This window comes from Trichechus manatus, unplaced genomic scaffold, assembly GCF_000243295.1.
Source record: "Trichechus manatus latirostris isolate Lorelei unplaced genomic scaffold, TriManLat1.0 scaffold00028, whole genome shotgun sequence".
Taxonomy (NCBI): domain Eukaryota; kingdom Metazoa; phylum Chordata; class Mammalia; order Sirenia; family Trichechidae; genus Trichechus; species Trichechus manatus.
In genome coordinates, this window is record NW_004443964.1 from 3,618,930 (window position 1) to 3,627,511 (window position 8,582).

The following is an 8,582-nucleotide window of genomic DNA, read 5'->3' on the forward strand; positions in this document are numbered from 1 at the left end:
CCTCTCCCCTGGTGAATTTCTTTTACGAAGAAAAAAAGAAACTTGAAATTGATGTGGCTCTGCTGGCAAGATCATCATCATCAAAAGTCACGTTTAAGCCACCCACAGTTAATTTTTTATTTATAAAATTGCGCCCTTCGCCTCCACTTCCCCTTAGGGAGAGAGCACAAAGTGGAACATTTAATAAAATCCAAAGGAAAACAGCAAGAGTAGCAGTGAGCAGTCAGGGGTTTTTCAGCTGCCTTGAGTATCCTCCACATCGCCTCCCCCCTATCCAGAAGGGCTGGTGGGTGCAAGGCATGTAGAGCAGACACTCCCTCCTCCAGCAACATGCCGGCGGGCGGGCCGGGGACTCTCAAGATCCTCTGGGCAGGAGGAAGTCCAGGATGCCCCGGCGACTGCAAAGCCGAGGGTCCGCTGGTGAGTGGGAGCACGCTGGGTGATGTCAGGGCATCTACCTGGCAAATGGTTTGCATGATCCACATTAAAGTGGGTTTTACTAGTACACGTGTGCTCCTCTCATTCCAAGAATGCTGCCGTCCAGCCTTGGTTTAATTTCTTTAAAAGACCACGTTTCAGGGATGGAGGAGAAAGAATGGGTTACAAGCTTTGGGAGGTGGGAGCTCCTGTCACTTGAGTGGAGTTACATAAAGACGGGGAGCGGTGACCTCACTGCAGTAACTTGTACAGAGCCAGACACACCTGCTCCAGCCGCGAGCTGGATCCCAGTGCTGTAGCTGCGTAGCTGGGAAAAGGCAGAAAGGGAGGAAGCTAAGGGAAGAGACTCGGACGCATTACCAGTAGGCGCGGTACGGATGCACTGGCTCACAGTCAGCGAGGCAGGCAGCAGCTGAGTTGGGCCTGGTTACTAGTCTGCAATGCACAATTGCGGCTGGTTGCGGTGACAGCTGGGCGAAGCTTTTCACTAAAGATTGGTGAGTAAGCACAATTCAGCCCATGCTTAACTTGCTTACTGGGTCATCCATCCCTGGCTAGAGTGGATATTGGGAAATTGCTTTCTCTAAGTCTTCACGCCCCTGCTTCAGACATCCAAATTTCCTTCTGCAGAAGTGGGTCCATGTTGTCACCGTTGTCATCCTTACACCTCCAGCATCAGCAAACGTCGGCTCTCCTAAACTGGAGTGTTGGGACAGGGGGTCTGACAGAGACTAGAGGAACCCCCCGAGACTGTGGCCCTCGGACACCCTCCTGACTCAGAACTGAAGCTACTCCTGAAGTCCACCTTTCAGCCAAAGATTAGACAGGCCTATAAAATAAACAGTAACACACGTGAGGAACACGCTTCTTAGTTCAATCAAGTACAGGGGACAAAATGGGCAATGCCTGCCCCAAAGCAAAGCCGAGAAGGCAGGAAGGGAAGGAACCAGACAACGAACATGGGGAACCCGGGGGGGAAAGGGAGAGGGGAAGAGCACTGACACATTGTGGGGACTGCAACCAATGTCACAAAACAATTTGTGTATAAATTTCTGAATGAGAAACCAGTTTGCTTTGTGAACTTTCACCTAAAGCACAATAAAATGTTTTTAAAAAATGAGCAAATGGAAAACAGAAAAAAAAAGGGGGGCACAGATGTTCCAAAATGGTGGCCTCTCTGAATATCATTTCCCCAGAAGTGTAGGATGATGCAGGGCAAGGGGCTCAAGCTGAACATGAAACAGACCAGCATGTGAGTTCTGGCTCCATAACACGCAGGCAGGTGGCCCTGGATATGCCCCCTCTTCCTCCTGAACATCCGTTTCCTCATCTGTAAATCAGGGATAAAGCTGCCTACCTCAAGCTCAATAAACAAGAGCCAAGGTGACGACTGGAACAAATGGGCTTTAGCAAACAGTTGGAAGTGCCAACAGTCATAAGCATGTATCTCCTTCCTCATACCTTTCTACTCCTGTCCCATAATCAGGTAACTCAGCACCTAACTGGGGAAGGAACAGAAGAAGTCCAGGATGTCTGGTGGGCAATGGCAAAGCCAAGGGTCCCCCAGTGAGTGGGACTAGTCGGGTTATGTTAGCATTTTTCTCTGGCATATGATTTTGCATGATCCATATACTAAAACGTTGTTGTTGTTAGGTGCCAACACATTGGCTCCAACTCTTGGTGACCTCATGTATAACAGAATGAAATGTGACCCGGTCCTTAACGTATAAGCCCATTGTTGTAGCTACCATGTCAGTCCATCTCATTGAGGGTCTCCCTCTTCCTTGCTGACCCTCTACTTTACCAAGTATGCTGTCTTTCTCTAGCGACTGGTCCCACCTGATACCATGTTCAAAGTAAATGGATTTTACTAACAGATGAATGTTCTTTTCATTCCAAGGGTGATATAAGTAAGTCCCAGTTTAACTTCTGAAAAGCAAAATGTTTTATGGATAGAGGAGAGTGAGGGTTAAAGCTTTGGAGATGGGAGTCCTCTGTTCTTGGAATGGACTTAAATAAAGACAGGAACAAATACTCTCAAAGAGGGCAGCTGCAGAGAAAAGCCCGAGAGGAAGTTGACCTTAGAGAAGAACCAGAGGGAAGGCAGTGGGTTGATCCAGCTGTTGGGTGGAGCGTAAGGGTGTATACAAGAAATTGAGCAGACAGGAAGAACATAGGAAAGGGTCTAGAACACAGGAAAGGGTCTATATGGTCGGATGAATCTATATTCATGAGTGGGATCCCCAAGAGCAAATATCACTCTAAAAGGACCCAATCCCATTCTTCAGAATTGTCCAGCTCCGATCCCTTCCAGGCAAATACACACGGTTGGTTCATTCATTCATTCACTCATGAAACATCCACTGACAGCCACCAGTGGTAGCCCTGTGCTGGGCTCTGGGGACACCAAGACCTGTAAGACATGGCCTCTGCCCATGGGGAGTTGGCAGCCGAGTTGGGGAGGCCAGCAAGGGACTCGATGGTGACAAGCTCATCTCCAGCCAGCGGAGAGCAGATCACTTCTGGATGACTCTTCGTCTGCCAAGGAGGATCGAACACTGAAGAAGAATTGATGCATTTGAATTGTAGTGTTGGTGAAGAATATTGACTATGCCATGGACTTCCAGAAGAATAAACAACTCTGTCTTGTAGGAAGCACAGCCAGAACGCTCCTTAGAAGTGAGGATGGCAAGACTTCAACTTGCTGACTTTGGATATGTCATCAGAAGGAAACAATCACTGAAGGAAGACACGCTTGGTGTCATGGACTGAATTGTGTTCCCCAAAAGATACGTGCCAACTTGGCTGGGCCGTGAGTCTCAGTGGTCTGGCAGTTATTAATGATGTAATCATCCCCTGTGATGCAATCTGATGAGATGAACCAATCAGTTTTAAGGGGATTAGGGTGGGATGCAACACCCTTACTCAGGTCACAGCCCTGATCCGATGTAATGGGAGTTTTCCTGGGGTGTGGCCTGCATCACCTTTTATCTTACAAGAGAAACGAGCAGAGAGAGAGGGATCTCATTACCACCAAGAAAGAAGAGCCAGGAGTGGGCCTGGGGTCCCTGTGCTGAGAAGCTCCTAGACCAGGGGAAGATTGATGCCAAGACACATGGAGATCTCCAAGGAACTCTGAGCCCACAGATGTTGAAAAGAGACAAGGACCTTTCCCCAGAGCCAACAGAGAAGGAAAGCCTTGCCCTAGAGCTGGCACCCTGAATTCGGATTTCTAGCCTCCAAAACTATGAGAGAATAAATTTCTGTTTGTTAAAGCCATCCACTTGTGGTATTTGTGTTACAGCAGCCCTAGATAACTAAGATGCTTGGTAAAGTAGAGGGTCAGCAAAAAAGAGGAAGACCCTCAACGAGGTGGATTGACACAGTGGCTGCAACAATGGGTTCAAACATAGCAACAATTGTGGGGATGGCGCAGGACTGGGCAACGTTTTGTTCTCTTGTACATGGGGTCACTTTGAGTTGGATCAGACTCGACAGCACCTAGAGACACAACAACAAGGCTCCCCTGGGAGGAACTGAAAGTTGTGAGGCAGTGGGGGCACTTGGCAGCGGAGGGAGTAGGTTAGGGCGTGGAGACACTCTGAGCTTGGAAAACCTGTCTTGCTCCGAGTGGGCTTTGCAGAAGGGTGTTGCCACAGGTGCACTCCTGGAATCAGCACCTAATGAGCTGCATGCCTCTATGAACCTGTCAGGTAGGCGGGAATTACCATAATTGATTATCCTGCTGAGCGGCTGAGAGCAATGTTTGCTAACAGTGAGGCTGGGAATCAGCTTTGTGTCTCCTGGCCCAGGGAGCCACTCAGGGGATAAACCCCAGACTCTTCTCTCTCCAACCTTCTTCTGGTTGGGTAGGTGGGGCAGGGGCAGACCAGGTGAGAGTGGAGGGAGGGTGGGAAGATGGGAATACTGGGGACATGGGAGGAATAAGAAAGCGGCCACCCTTCATCTCAAAAATGCACAGTGAGCCCCAAGCCAGGTTGTCCGTCCTCGTCTAGCTCACACCTGGAGGTGCTGTGGTCCACACGGGGGTGCTTCTGTCCCCACGGGGTGTCCTGTCCACATGAGGGTGCCCTTGTCCACATGGGGTGCCCTTGTCCATATGGGGTGCCCTCATCCACATAGGGGTGCCCCAGTCCACACAGAGGTGCCTTGTCCACACGGGGGTTCCCTGTACACATGGGGTGCCCCAGTCCACATGGGGGTACCCTGTACACACGGGGGTGCCCCAGTCCACACGAGGCTGTCCTGTTCACATGGGTATATCAGTCCACACAGGGGTGCCCTCGTCCACCCAGGGGTGCCCCAATCCACACGGGTGCCCTGTTCCATACAGGAACCAACTTCCTTTCCATGCCTCAAGGGCCTCCAGGGAGCCCCACAGAAGAGCATCATTACCCTGGAGATTCTGTACCAGGATAGGACAGAGGACGGCAGGGGAGCTGGTGGCCTGAAGCTCCAGAAAATAGGCTGGATCCTCCTGTGCACCAAGCAATCGAGGCATCAGGCCAGCCCCATGCCTCCCGACCAGCCCTCCAGTCCTGGGCTTCTTGAAGCCACAATGAGTCCACAGCCTCAGAGTCTCCTGCACTGAGCCAGTTTAATCCCTCGTCCGCTTGCAGCTTGGATACCAAATATCTCGCTTTCACCAAATAGTGAGAACACTTGTCACCATGAGAAACGTTTCAGGGAACTTAAGGGATGTTGGGTGGTACGAACGGTTTGTGCTTGATTACTAAAGGTTGGTGGTTTGAACCCACCCAGTGGTGCCACGGAAGACAAACCTGGCAATCTTTTGTAAAGATTACAGCCCAGAAAACCCTATGGAGCAGTTCTGCTCTCCGACACGTGGAGCTGCCGTGAGTTGGGATCAACACTCCAGCATGGGTTTGTTTATTTGTAAGGGAAGTTAGGAGACAAGACAAGGAGCTCTGGTGGCACAGTGGTTAAGTGCTCGGCTGCTAACCAAAAGGTTGGAGGTTCAAATCCACCAGTGGCTCCAAGGAAGAAAGACCTGGCAATCTGCTCCCAAAAAGATTACAGCCCAGGAAACTCTGTGGAGTAGTTCTGCTCTGTAACACATGCGGTAGCCATGAGTTGGGATTGACTGAATGGCATTGGGCTTGGGTTTTTTTGTTTGTTTGTTTGTTTTTTCATAAGATGCATTAGGAGAGAAGACACAAGGGCTGGTAGAGGCTGGGGGCAGGGGGTGCTTTGCCAGCTCTCACTTGTGCTATTGTTGGACCAAGTCTGGCAATTCCAGGGCTGGAAGGTTCCGTTGGGCTTAGAGGAAGTCTGAGGGCTTGGGCAGAGAGCCTGGGAGAGTGGAGGGTAAAAGAAGGAAGGCAGAGATGTCACCTGGGTCCAGGTGAGAGGAAGGGCTGAGAAGGAGGAAGTGCTAAACCACAAATCCACAGACCCCAGACCTGGTGTAGTCCTGCTTCTCTTTCCCTGCCCACGGCGGAGGCTGCCAGCCTTGGAGCAGACTGGGGAGCCTCCAGTTCCCTGGGCCCTTGGCCCCCAAACCCTCCTTCCAAGCTGTGGGGGTGTGCCGTGGGGTTGGATGGATTGAATTGAATGCACCTAAACTGAACTGAATTGGGAGAAAAACTCCCTTGAAGAAAAGGAGACAAGAAAAAAATCAACAGTCAGAAAACTCCCCAGATCACCTGCAGGCAGCGGTTGATGTAACACTTACTAAATCCACCTCTGTCTGAAATGACAGTGTCTTTGGGCCTCACCTTCAAATTGCATTTGCCCCTCCTCAGAGTGACTTTGGGAGTTGCTTCTGGAAGTGGCTCTGTGTGCCAGAGGTGGTTTTTGCCATTATGCTGGACAGGGGAGAATGCCATTTAGCAGAGGCCTAGGGCTGCAGCAGGCCACTCTGGGGACGTCTACCATGCCAGATTCAAGTTCAGCCAGGCCTTGGCCCACAGGCCTCCCTGCTGTGGCCAGGAGGGGGTTTCCCAACGAAATCTCAGCCACCGTGATCTTCATAAACTCTAACAGCTTGCTAGGAGCCCTGGTGGTACAGTGGTTAAGAGCTCGGCTGCTAATCAAAAGGTCGGCAGTTCAAATCCTCCAGCCGCTCCTTGGAAACCCTGTGGGGCAGTTCTATTCTAATAGGGTCGCTATGAGTCAGAATCGACTCGGCGGCAATGGGTTTGGTTTGGTTTAATTTAACAGCATACTAAGCCAGGCTTTATGCAGCTAAATGTACTACTTTCTTTTTTTTTTTTTTTTTTTTGATAGACTTTATTTTCTAGAGCACTTCTAGGTTTATAGAAAAATTGTGCAGAAAGTAGGGAGGGTTCCCATAACCCCCGTCTTAGTTCTCTATAAGCCCCCCATCTTAGTTCTCTATGAGACCCCCATCTTAGTTCTCTACGAGACCCCCATCTTAGTTCTCTAGGAGACCCCCGTCTTACTTCTCTATAAGCCCCCCGTCTTAGTTCTCTACGAGACCCCCATTTTAGTTCTCTATGAGACCCCCATCTTCGTTCTCTATAAGCCCCCCATCTTAGTTCTCTATGAGACCCCCATCTTAGTTCTCTATAAGTTCCTCGTCTTAGTTCTCTAGTGTTGCTATAAAAAAAATACCACATGTGGGTGACTAATGAACAGAAATTTATTTGATCCCAGTTTAGGAGTCTAAACCAAAAATAACAAGCCCGTTTCCGTCAAGCCAGTTCCAGCTCATAGTGACCCTACAGGACAGAGGAGAACTGCCCCATAGAGTTTCCAGGAAGCACCTGGGGGATTCAAACTGCCATCTTTTGGTTAGCAGCGATAGCTCTTAACCACTATGCAACCAGGCTTTCCATTCAGGGCACCAACTCTAGGGGAAGGCTTTCTCTCTCTGTCCGCTCTGGGGGAAAATCTTTGTCTCAGCTTCTCAGCTTTCCTTGGGGATCTCCATACGGTATCTATCCTTCCACCATCTATGGCACAGTGGTTAAGCGTTGGCTGCTAACCAAAAGGTTGGCAGTTCGAATCCACCAGCTGCTCCTTGGAAACCCTATGAGGCAGTTCTACTCTGTCCCGTAGGGTCGCTGTGAGTCGGGATCAACTCGATGGCAATGGGTTTGGTGTTTTTTTGTTTTGTTTTATCTCTGTGCGGCCCTGCTCCTTTTATATCTCAAAGGTGATTGACTTAAGACACACCCTACTCTAATAACGTCTTCACTAACATAACACAGAAAGTTCTAGTCCCGAATGGGGTCACGCCCACGGATATAGGGATTAGGATTCCAACACCAATTTTGGGGGGACAATATTCAGTCCATAACACTCCTCCTCCGTCCTGCACCCTGTTCCTCCTGTTCCTCCTGTCCTGCATTCCTGTGGCACGTTTGTTACACTTGATGAAGCAGCATTGATACACGGTTCCTAGCTGAAGCCCACAGCTCACACCAGGGTTCTCCCTTTGTGTTTCACGGTTCCGTGGGCTTTGACGAACGCGTGACGTCACATGGCCACCACTACAATACCTACAGACTAGTTTCACTGCCCTAAACACGTCCGCTTTCATTTTTAATTGTCATCTCTTGCGGAGAAGAGTGCTCACCTCGCCCACGGGTGGGGGAGAGTGCACTTTGGCGGGGAGGGGAAACACCTGCCCAGGTGGGAAGTCCTGTAGACCCAGTTACTGGTTGAGCAGTTACTGCTTCACCAGTTTGAGCTTCAGTGTTTCCATCTGGAAAATGGGCATGCTAAGAATAGCGCCCGTAATTAGGGCTGTTGTGAGGACTGAGTGAGGCAACACAGGCCGAGCGCTTGCACATAAAAAGTGCAAGATACTATTTTAAAGAGCTATCTATATGGGATCCAATTGACAACAGCAGCTCGCAAGCTCAGGTAGGAAGCTTGGGGCAGTGAGTTTATGTTAATAGGGGAGGAGCAACTTGAGAAAGGAGGGTGAGAATGGTTGCACGACTGGAATCCTGTAATCACTGTCAATGAATACTGCACGCAGGAAATGCTGAATTGGCGTATGTGCCGTTATTGTTGTCAGGCGCCGTCAAATCAGTTCTGACTCACAGAGACCCTGTGTCCAACCAAGGGGACACTGCCTGCTCCTCTGCCATCCTCACACTGACTCACAGAGACCCTGTGTCCAACCAAGG